This window comes from Colletes latitarsis, chromosome 10, assembly GCF_051014445.1.
Source record: "Colletes latitarsis isolate SP2378_abdomen chromosome 10, iyColLati1, whole genome shotgun sequence".
Taxonomy (NCBI): domain Eukaryota; kingdom Metazoa; phylum Arthropoda; class Insecta; order Hymenoptera; family Colletidae; genus Colletes; species Colletes latitarsis.
Window position 1 is genome coordinate 28,292,040 of NC_135143.1, and position 12,401 is coordinate 28,304,440.

General features: G+C 41.1%; 1 protein-coding gene across 1 annotated transcript in view; it reads left to right on the plus strand.

Moving 5' to 3' along the window:
* Positions 1-12,401, plus strand: part of Sdc (Syndecan) — a 256,509-nt gene that overhangs the window by 227,529 nt on the left and 16,579 nt on the right. The window lies entirely within an intron of this gene.

Below are 12,401 nucleotides of genomic sequence, written 5' to 3' on the forward strand. Positions count from 1 at the left end.
TCAATTACAATCATTTTTGGTCATGAGTCATACCATCGAAATCCTATCCACTTTATAGAAAAAAGTTCCGGAAGGTGTGAAATTTTTCGACGAAATTAAAATATTTCAAATCGTTCTAAAAAAAATACTGTTACCTGTGGGGGTAAATTACAATCATTTTTGGTCATTACACATATCCTCGAAATCCTACCCACTCTCTAGAAAAAAATTCGAGGTGTGAAATTTTTAGAAAAAATTAAAAAATTTCAAATCATTCTGGAAAAATTATTTTCAGTTGTGGGGGTCAATTACAATCATTTTTGGTCATGAGTCATACCATCGAAATCCTACCCACTTTATAGAAAAAAATTCCGGAAGGTGTGAAATTTTTCGACGAAATTAAAATATTTCAAATCGTTCTGAAAAAAATATTATTAGCTGTGGGGATCAATTACAATCATTTTTGGTGAATAGACATACCCCCGAAATCTTGCGCATTTTCGAGAAAAAAATTCAATACGGGTGGAACTTTAAACGTTAATAACTTTTTAACGAAGCCTCCATCAACAAATTGGTATTCGTGATTTTCGTCTTATTTTGACCTCTAGAATCCCCCATTAAAATGTTTCCCAGGGGTGGCCGAACACCCTGTATATGGATGACACAAGGGTCGAAGCATTAAAATTCCATCAGGATAACCATCAGGATCGACGTCGTCCTAAAATCAAGAGGGGTTAGGTTCGCCCCGCAACGAATCGCTGAATTAATTCGAGCCCCCCCCCCCTCTTGGTCCCCCGTACGAGTTGTACCGGGCGAAGCAGAAAGAAAATGGAGGGACAAAAGAGTCGTTGGTAAAAAGGACTACGAGGATAGGGTTGGAAAACAGGAGGGCCGGCCCGCGAAGAAACTTCACCCCGTTCGGCTCCAGTGGGGGGTGCGGAGGGAGCAGCTTCTCCGCATGCTAAGCGGCGAATTAGGCAAATATTTCCCTACGCTGCTTGCGGGCACGCGTAAAAAAGAATCCATTTGCCTTTCGTTGGCGTAGATCGACGACTCTCGCGAAAAAGATCGCGCTGCACTCGAGGACCTGCAGTGCCCTGGGGCTCCCTTCGATCGTCAACCCTTTTTTCCCCCCTCGACGTGAGCATAAAACGTAACCGTTCGTCTTTTTGGCACTTAATTACACGCGCCAACGTTACTTGCCGTTCGTCGATCCGGATTCTGGAGCAAATCGCGATTTTCTTCCCCGCGAAGGCTGATTCAGCGGACTCGAGTGGGGGTGGCGTGTCTAGGTTAGGCGAGGAGTAAATCTCTCCACCGTGACACGACGCGGAAATATTCCTCGAATATCAGGCATTTCACGGTTTCTTAGAAACGCGAGCGTAATAGGAATCTTTTGATAAAAATTCAATCTCGTCCCGTAGACGGGAACCGCGATAACGCGGGCGCCATTTTCTTACGGGACTCGGATATGGCGCTGGAACATGACAGATGCTTCGACGTTTGCGGAAATTTTCGTACGAAAGACAAACGTATTCGGCAGTTGAACGATGTACTCGTGATTTTATAACGTTCCTAATGACACTAATATTATTTAGATACAACATTATTCGTTGCTCTATTAGCATATTAGTTGCAGATTACAAGTTTTGTTTGAGGTTAAATTCGAAAACTGTCGCCGTACGATCATGTAAATTATCTGTGTTTCGACACGCTTGCTTTTTCGTAATTTGCATAACAAAGACATTATAAAACGAATGTTATTTACTGGAAAAGCTTGCGGTTCGCTCGTTCGAACACAGTTTTAAAAAACGAAGTATCTCTTTTTTTTTTTGTTTACCAGAATTCATCGTGAAACTACCCGTCATAAAATATTCATTGGGCAAAAGCAGAACAAAGTAGATTGGTTTTTTTTTTCCGTCTACCGATGAATTATTAACGACGAGCGTATGCATGCGTTTTTCAATCAGTTTTTACTCGCGTGATAAAAGGAAATCAATAACGATAATTCACGAAGGAATTAAATACTACGAATAAATTACTTTTCAATTTGCTTGCCAGTGAATAGAACGAATTATACAAAATACGGTATAATTTCTACCAATCTGCATAATTTATTCCATTCATGGGCAGGAACGTAGGCAGGCTTCAAAAAACCTGTCTGTATTACAACTAACGCGCCATGGTCATTGTCAATCAGCGCTGTATTATACAGGGTGTTCGATTAGATTCGAGGAAATGTCATTTGTCGTTGTAATAGTCAGTAATAAAACACGTAAAGTGGTTATTAACCCTGTTGTCAGACGATACAGTTTATATTTAGATTCCAAGTTTTAATGACTTCGTCCAGACCTAACTTAGACCGGAAGAAATGTATTTCGAAGTTATCATGGCCAGTGGTAAAGCACACAAAGCGTTTATAAACATTTTGATAACACTGTTGTCGGACGAAGTAGTTAATATCTATTCCCCAAGTTTAAATGATCCGTGCGCCGGGTGTATTTAATACGTTCCGCCCTTTATTTACCCCTTCTGGGTTCTCGCGAAGCCACGACACGGTAGCTTACTTCAAAAGAACTACGTTGGTTCTCCGAAGGACAAAAACAAAGGGAAAGGTTTAACCAAGTTGAACGATTGCGCGCTTTGGAACGGAGAGCTAATCAACAATGTCTGTATTTGCTTTACCTTTGTCCTTCAAAGTCTCAGCCTGGAGGGCGTTGCTTTTTCGTCGACGAGTCAACGTTAAAGCGACTCGAAAAGTGTCTTAAGCTTGGAAAGCAGATAACGAGGCATTCCAAAGTCAACGATTTAATTGCGATCTTTAACTCTTAGAAAACTTGTACGATGAACATCTACGAAACAAAAGTATCGCGACACAATGACATATTGGATAATCCGAAACGAAAATATTGTTCTCGAAGAGTAACGCTGCGTCTCGCGGAAAACAAAATGGACGTACGAAACGCAGCGGCGCACAGTGGTTCGAGCGAGGAAAAAAGTCGATTTTTGCAATGTTGTATAACCAAGTTCTGTTTATTATAATTGCGAATTAAGATGATTGAAATATTAGAATCAACAATGATTTCTGTAAATACCCACCTGATTGCAAAGATATTATAACATGGAAGTTAACAAATAGGGAATCGGCTATTTTGGACTACAAGTGCACCTACAAATAAACGCAGTTACAAGTATCTGAAAAATGTAAGAAAAAATACAATTATGTAATTTGATTGTGTTGACAATAAGTAAGTAAATTACATAAATAAAGTTAATGACAATCTCATTTATTTCAATAGGACATATGTTGAACAAAACCGCATTTTTAAGAATAGAATTGAAGTTTAATTAGACGTAACTTTTTTGCGTCAGCTAGCGTCAAAATGAGACTTAATGCTAATTGTGCACTATATTTTTAAGTTTATATCCAAATAGGTTTCAGCTGCGTAAATCCGCGATTTCGATATTGGGAGCATTTTTTCTGTAATGTTGATCAATGTCTGAAATATCTCGCTTTCATTTTGGGTCATTGATATTGTCTTAAATGGAGTCATATATTTTTTAACTTATTATTTCATTGTATTTGTTATTTTCTACAAAAAAGTACTAACATATTTATATCGGGAGATCATTAGTTTTAATTTAACGACTTAATATTAATATTCAAAAGTCTCCGAAAGTAATAGTTTCTTGACATAAATATGTTAATACTTTTTTGTAGAGAACAATACATTTAAATGTATATGATTCCATCTAGTCAGGTCTAGTCACTTGATTGGTAATCTTTGCTGAACCAATCAAGTGACAAACCCAATGACATCCACCTATTCCGCGCAAGCAGTACCAATGGGGGTGAAAGGCAAGACAAAGATGATTTTGCAATGTGATGGAATTTCCGCCAGGCTTGGGCCCCTGGACGTGACCTGGTCAGTGGCCATTAGGTCCAATCTCACGTTTATGATACATGCAATTAGCCGTTGAAGACGACAAAATTTTAACAGATACAATTCAGAGGATTAAAAAATAAACAGATTCTCAGAAAGGGCTGTACTGAAAAAATCGGTTGAAATACTCGAGAAAATGTTCTCGTATATGCACCAATGAAGATACGATGCACATGCTTCTAGCTTCTTCCGATCCGTACATAAATAGTTTACGAACAGTGCCTAAGAAAAAGATGTTTGAACTCGACAACGATGCGATGGCTTTACTTGCAGAAGACAATGGTTAGGTAATTACAAGATAATAATTACATAAATATAACTATCCTTGTTTTTTATATTTAATTTATAACGTATTTTTCTTTACAAATCAGTAAACTATTTGTTACATTTACAAAAATGTGATATACTTTGCAACGAGAAAAACATTTCTCAATTTTTCGTCATTTACCACAAATTATTACTTCATTTTGGATCAGCCATTTCGTTTTTTGCAATTTTGACTTCAGATTTACAATTAGCAACCTCAAAAACACGGGAATACCAATTTTTACGCAAATTGAATCTGTCACATTGATGCTATTGTATTTTTTCCTAAATATTGGTAGTTCGAACCACTGCGCGGCGCCAAGAGCGAAGAAATTATTGGGAAATAAAAGGACGATAACTAAAATTATCTGCCAGCAGCGAGAGGAATACAAATTTAACTAGAGGAGTTCTCTATTCCCAGGAAAGGAGCGTTAAACCAAGGGGGCCGAACAAAAAGTTAAAGATAAGAGCCGGGAGCACGTTCAAAGATGTTGTACTTTTTCTCTCCCCCCCTCAGTATCTCTCCCCCCTCGTGCCAAATTAAGTCCCTCTCGAGCACTTCTCGGATAATGCAAGAAGACACACGGACTTTCTCCGCCTTCATTAGCATAATTCCCCTTAACGTTCGAGGTTCAGGTTAGATATTCATTAGCGTAATTCCCGGTAATGTTTAGCGGGCTAATGCGCTTCCCCGGCGGAAAAATCTCGGGCAACCGGGGTGCAGGATTTTTAGGCACTCGTTAGCGGTTGCCTCTTGGAACCGGTTCCGCATCCGGCAAATCCTTTATTTTATTATCGCCTGGATAGCTACCGGGGACAATCCAAACAATTGAATATTTATATCCGATACCTGTATCGTCTTACTCCCTACGTAAATCAGGCTTAATGCTGGTTGGATTTCACGTCGCTCTGGGGCCGGGCTGCTCATCTTTTAGCCGAGAACGTAATTCGACACCAGTAGCTATTTATACGCGGCGTTATCCCTGAGCCTCACAGTCGCCTGTATTTTTTGCCGGCTGTAGACGACAACAGAAGAGAAGGACAACTAGTTAGCGAGAATGAGAAAAAAAAGCGTCGTCTTTTCTCCCGGCTCATATCGCTCTTCGAACGTCGTCTCTATTTACCTTTCATTATGCCGTAATTATTTCCTTCGTCTCGTTATATTATCAAAACATTTGACGTTTTCCATCGAGGACAGTTCTCGTAGACGAACGGGACAGACGTGCAATTATGGCGCGTCAAAGCAGTGTCAAAGGTGTAATTTAGCCCGGAACTATTAAATAGAGACGAAAACGTTGAGGAGCGATGCCGTAACTTTTTTGTAGGAAACTCGCGACGTTGCAGCCAGTCCGGGGGGTATTGTTGCATTGTGACCGCGGTGTAATCATCGTCGCGATAATTGCGCGGCTACGCGGTCCGTGCTTTATGCATTTCGACGCATCTCCCGAGCCAGGATCCCAGCCAGCTCGTTAGCGAAATGGAACGCGATTGCAGGCCTAGCCCGACGCGTTTCACGCGGTCCGTTTGCTTCCTTCCCTCGTACCGTGTCTCTTTTCCTTCGTGCCAACGATTATGCGCTTCTTTTTTTCACCTTTCTCCAACCCGCCACTCCTTTGGTGGACTTGGGCTTTCATGGTGCCGCAGTTTTTCTGGATTCCCCCGGGCTTTCGGCTCGAAACTCGCCGGCTCCTTGGTCGCCTTTTTCCCCGCTTTCTTGGCTCACCACTCTTTACGCCCACCTTTTGTTCTTCTCGCCGAGGACATTGGATGCAACCGAGTTTGTCGCGCAGACCTGTCTGCTTTCCTACTTCTGAGAGCATCAAGCTCTCGAGGTTTGAACCGTGCGATTACTCTGTGATCAAAGCGCAAACTTTTTCCAGCTGCTTTCCCAAGCTTGCCTGTTCCCTGCTAATAGTGGTCAACATACCAAACCAATTGCAAGACTTCCTCCCAACTATTACAACCCTGCTAATAGTGGTCAACGTACCAAACCAATTGGGAGACTTCCTCCCAACTATTACAACCCTACTAATAGTGATTAACATACCAAACCAATTGGAAGACTTCCTCCCAACTATTACAACCCTGCTAATAGTGGTCAACATACCAAACCAATTGGGAGACTTCCTCCCAACTTTTACAACCCTACTAATAGTGGTTAACATACCAAACCAATTGGGAGACTTCCAACTATTACAACCCTGCTAATAGTGGTCAACATACCAAACCAATTGGAAGACTTCCTCCCAAATATTACAACCCTACTAATAGTGGTTAACATACCAAACCAATTAGGAGACTTCTTCCCAACTATTACAACATACCAAACCAATTGGAAGACTTCCTCCCAACTATTACAACATACCAAACCAATTGGAAGACTTCCTCCCAACTATTACAACCCTACTAATAGTGGTCAACATACCAAACCAATTGAGAGACTTCCTCCCAACTATTACAACCCTACTAATAGTGGTTAACATACCAAATCAATTTGGAGACTTCCTCCCAACTATTACAACCCTACTAATAGTGGTTAACATACCAAACCAATTGGGAGACTTCCAACTATTACAACCCTGCTAATAGTGGTCAACATACCAAACCAATTGGAAGACTTCCGCCCAAATATTACAACCCTACTAATAGTGGTTAACATACCAAACCAATTAGGAGACTTCTTCCCAACTATTACAACATACCAAACCAATTGGAAGACTTCCTCCCAACTATTACAACCCTACTAATAGTGGTCAACATACCAAACCAATTGAGAGACTTCCTCCCAACTATTACAACCCTACTAATAGTGGTTAACATACCAAACCAATTGGGAGACTTCCTCCCAACTATTACAACCCTGCTAATAGTGGTCAACATACCAAACCAATTGGGAGACTTCCTCCCAACTATTACAACCCTACTAATAGTGATTAACATACCAAACCAATTGGGAGACTTCCTCCCAACTATTACAACCCTGCTAATAGTGGTCAACATACCAAACCAATTGGGAGACTTCCTCCCAAATATTACAACCCTACTAATAGTGGTTAACATACCAAACCAATTAGGAGACTTCTTCCCAACTATTACAACATACCAAACCAATTGGAAGACTTCCTCCCAACTATTACAACCCTGCTAATAGTGGTCAACATACCAAACCAATTGAGAGACTTCCTCCCAACTATTACAACCCTGCTAATAGTGGTCAACATACCAAACCAATTGGGAGACTTCCTCCCAACTATTACAACCCTACTAATAGTGGTCAACATACCAAACCAATTGAAAGACTTCCTCCCAACTATTACAACCCTACTAATAGTGGTCAACATACCAAACCAATTGAAAGACTTCCTCCCAACTATTACAACCCTACTAATAGTGGTCAACATACCAAACCAATTGGGAGACTTCCTCCCAACTATTACAACCCTGCTAATAGTGGTCAACATACCAAACCAATTGGGAGACTTCCTCCCAAATATTACAACCCTACTAATAGTGGTCAACATACCAAACCAATTGGGAGTCTTCCTCCCAACTATTACAACCCTGCTAATAGTGGTCAACATACCAAACCAATTAGGAGACTTCTTCCCAACTATTACAAGTTCATTGATTTTGTACACTGTTCTCTACATTTACATTATTTATTAATCGCAGTTCTTTTAAGTATTACAATGTACACCATTGCTTTGCCTTTCGAAGTCACCGATCAGGTGGCTTGTTGTTTCCTCGAAATTGATTTTTATTACCGTGTTCATGTGTTCAAATATATTCGTTATCTATTAACTCGAGCCACCGTTGCTATTTCGACATTTTAAACTGCATCTTCCATCTCTGGGGTTCTCCTGGATTTTCAGAACGCCGGTTGCCTCCTGCCTCCAACACTTTCTTCCTTTTAAGTTCTCAGGCTCCACTTGCGCCTCGGGTGTTCACCGCCACCTGATCTTCCTTGATTTTTCTGTTTCTCTCGGGATTTCGGTTTCCCTCGACTTTCCTGCTCCGTTTACCTCCGCGATATCTACTCCCCCTCCCCCTCCCTACACTCTCTTACCGTCACTTTACTTTTCACGGTGTCACGATGTCTCTACCAATTTTTTTGCCCCTTTCTTTACTGGGAAATTTTGATCCATCTCGGTGCCCGGCTTTCCCTCGCGCTCCGCCGTCTCCGCGACCGATTTCTCCCTTTTCCTATCTCGGTCCGCCTCGGTTTCACCATTTTGATCCCTCCCGATCCCTGCCTCCCGTATTTCGCGTCCCAGTGGTTCTCAAACGCAACGTTACATTCAAAACGTTGGAATAAATCACCGGGATAGCACTGGAAGTTGTACAAGACGAATCACCGACAACGGACCGTTCGAGTATTTTGTACAATAACGTATTCAACACTTTGGCTGCCACGTCACCAGTATATAGGTGACTAGATTAACTACTATGATACTAGAAAAATTAATTCTCAAGTTAAGACGTCGAGGGAAATAAGTTTGGATAGAATTTGTGAATATTAACAAGGTTATAAAAATAAGTACCGAAACAAATTTTAGATTATGTAGCTCACAATGGTGTAAAATCAAAATTTTTACCTTGCAGAATATTATACTATAGTTTTCATCTGCCAATGAACGTGGTAAAAGCAAAGTTACAAACGTGTTGTTTATTTTCTTGTAAAAATTCGAGTAGGTACTGAAATTTTTAGACGAAATTAAAAAATTTCAAATCGTTCTAAAAAAATTATTTTCAATTGCTGGGGTCAATTACAATAATTTTTGGTCATTGGACATACCCTCGAAATCCTACCCACTTTCGAGAAAAAAATTCAAGAAGATGTGAAATTTTTCGACAAAATTAAAAAATTCCAAATCGTTCTGGAAAAATTATTTTCGGTTGCGGGGTTCAATTACAATAATTTTTGGTGAACAGACATACCCTCGAAATCCTACCCATTTTCGAGAAAAAAATTCGAGAAGGTGTGAAATTTTTCGACAAAATTAAAAAATTCCAAATCGTTCTGGAAAAATTATTTTCGGTTGCGGGATTCAATTACAATAATTTTTGGTGAACAGACATACCCTCGAAATCCTACCCATTTTCGAGAAAAAAATTCGAGAAGGTGTGAAATTTTTCGACAAAATTAAAAAATTCCAAATCGTTCTGGAAAAATTATTTTCGGTTGCAGGGGTCAATTACAATCATTTTTGGTCATTACACATACCCTTGAAATCCTACCCACTCTCTAGAAAAATATTCGAGAAAGTGTGAAATTTCTCGACGGAAAAAAGATATTTCAAATCGTTCTGAAATAAATATTGTTACCTGTGGGGGTCAATTACAATCACTTTTGGTGAATAGACCTACCCCCGAAATGTAGCGCATTTTCGAGAAAAAAATTCAATACGAGCGGAAATTTAGACGTTAATAACTTTTACCCATTAAAATTTTTCCCAAGGTTGGCCAAACACCCTGTACAGTCTTCATCTGGCAGTGAACGTGTTAAAAGCAAAGTAACAAACGTATTGTTTATTTTCTCGTAAAAATATGTGTCTTATGTTATGAAATGATAAGTATAAAGTATTAGAACTGTACATAGTCATTTTTTGAAAAAAATAACGTACCACGATCCGTGGATGATTTCCAGTGTGACCAACCGTAGGTCTGGGCTCTTCTGTTTGCATCTTCGCATCGGTTGCCGCAGACTCCATCCTTCTCTGTTTCACAGTCCCGTCCGTCTATCGATCTTCGTCTGTCATCCATCTGCCTCTCTCCGCCATTCACCTCTCTCTGTTCGTCGGTCTCTATCGCGCCAGGCTTCATGCTCTCCACCTCACCCATCCCTTTTTCATTTACTTGAATTATTTCCGCGGCGTCCTTTGATGCCGACGGACGTCCGGTGACAAAGGTTGCCCCGTTGCATTCGATTTTCGCGGACGAGCGCCGCGTACGTGCAAAAAAAGACCGACGGTTCTCGCGAACGGCCCGGGCACACCGAACATTTTTCCCGACCGTTGAAATATTCCGGTCGCGTCGCCAGGCGAACTGAAAATCTGCCGCAATTATCGTGCAGAATTAATTGAACGCGCCGCTAAACGCAAGTTCGTCGAATGTCACGAGCGTTTCGAGCGTCTCGCATACGCCAAGATTTTTTCCTAACCTCAAAACACGCGTAGCGCGTGGCCGGCCACGTTCGGAATCACGGACGAGAAAATAATCGAGCGTCTCGATTTCGACCCAATGTATCATTTCGCTGTACATTTCGCGTGCATTATTATTATTATTGTAATTATTGTTGAATTAGAATCAATTTACCCACGGAAATTCTATTAATATAGTTGACGTTGTTTGTTGCTAAATTCATTATTAACGCACTGTTATTCATACGGGTGAAAGCAATTTTACCAACAAGTTACGCGTGGCAAACTCTCGCGTCGTTAAACGCTGCGGCTTCTGTTCAAAGCGGCACCAAAATTAACCCCGACACGAAATTGTATTTCCACGCTGAACAGACTAATTTCGCGAAATGGAGATGATGGGCGTCTTTATCCGCGGATACAGCCAATGGGGAGAGAGACTGCGCCCGCGCGTCGTTATGCATTTGACACCTTACTTTACCGACAAAACGCCGCTGAGCATAGTTGATAATCTACGCGGCCGTTTCGTGAATTTCGGCCGTTTTGTTCGGCCGGAAACCGTATTCGAATCGGTAAAGCGAGCCACGATTGGAAAAACGGTGGGCAGAGGCTCTAGCCGTTGTCCTCAACGACCGTTAATCGAATCGACTGATCCGGTCCAACGGTTTCAACGTCATGGGGAAAACGATAAACGCGGGTCAAGCGACGCTACGAGAGCGATACAAATGCAAATAATTGTCTCCGAAGAATAACGAATCCAATTGCTACTCGATTGATAAAAAAAGAGACTACGGAACTCATAAATATTATTTAGGAATTTTTGTTGACTTAAAATGTTTGCAAGTTAAAGGGACAACAACCACGCTAATAAAATACACATATTACCTGGTATCGTTCGTAAAACCAATACGAATCGTTTATTAGGTTACATTTTGTCCGACTCTGTTCAACTTCGCCACCTAACCTCACCCTCGAAATATCGATTTCCCTTATATACTTCTGGCCTCGAGTTTTTTTTAACGCCCCGCGAGCTTCCTAAATTCGAGTTCCTATGTACACGCCTCGGTCATATCCAAGTTTTATGCTTCGGAGAAAGTAATCCCGCGAGAAGCGAAAAAAAACAAACAGGTTAATGGGGTAGAACAAAATTGGCCCGCGATATAGCGTTTCTAAATTAAAAAATATCTCCCTCACGGAGATACGGAAAGAGCAAGAAGATTAGTTCGGTAGCGCATGCACGGAATAATCATTATCTGCTGTAACTTATCGCGAATTGTTCTGGTAATATGATTCAACCATGGTCTGTCGAGCGTGAAACGAAATTCAAAACCGTGCCGTTGCCTCGAATTCGTCTTTCTCTCTTCGTCTGTCTCGTCTCGCTTACTCGCATTGTAACTTACTCTCTCTATCTCTCAGTCTGTCGTTCTGTCTTACCGTCTGGATTTACTCTGTTACGCACTTAATGAACCGTTCCTGCCCCCCTTTTGCGGGAACGGGAGAATCGATCTCTCCTCCTGCGGAGAGCCAAACGAAATCTAATCGGTTGAAATTTCGTCCAGGAAGTTCACCTCGAGGAGCAGGCCAGACAGTCCTCTGCGTGTACGAACAACCCTGCTTCCTCCAAATATACCCGCTCCATCGGTACTCGACCGGTTTAATTATCCTCTTGTTGTGGAAATTTCGTGGTTATCGACTTTCGAACCCTCCGAGCACAACCTACACTGCCACCTGGTTTCGTTACGTATCTCACCCGTTGAAAAAACAAACATGGAAGTGGCTAGCAAAGTGTGATACAAAATGGACGATATTTTGAGTATTTCCATCGATTAAAAAGTAGACTATTTCACAAGTTTAACGTATTAAGGAGGTTACAATCGTCCTTTTGCTTCACGAGTTTGGGTTAGGTTCTTTCCTGCACGTGTGTGCGAAAACTTAACCTCACATTCCTATCGAAACTGTAATAAGCTATCAATATACAGGGTGTTCGACCACCCCTGGGAAAAATTTGTTGATTGAAGCTTCGTTGAGAAGTTAT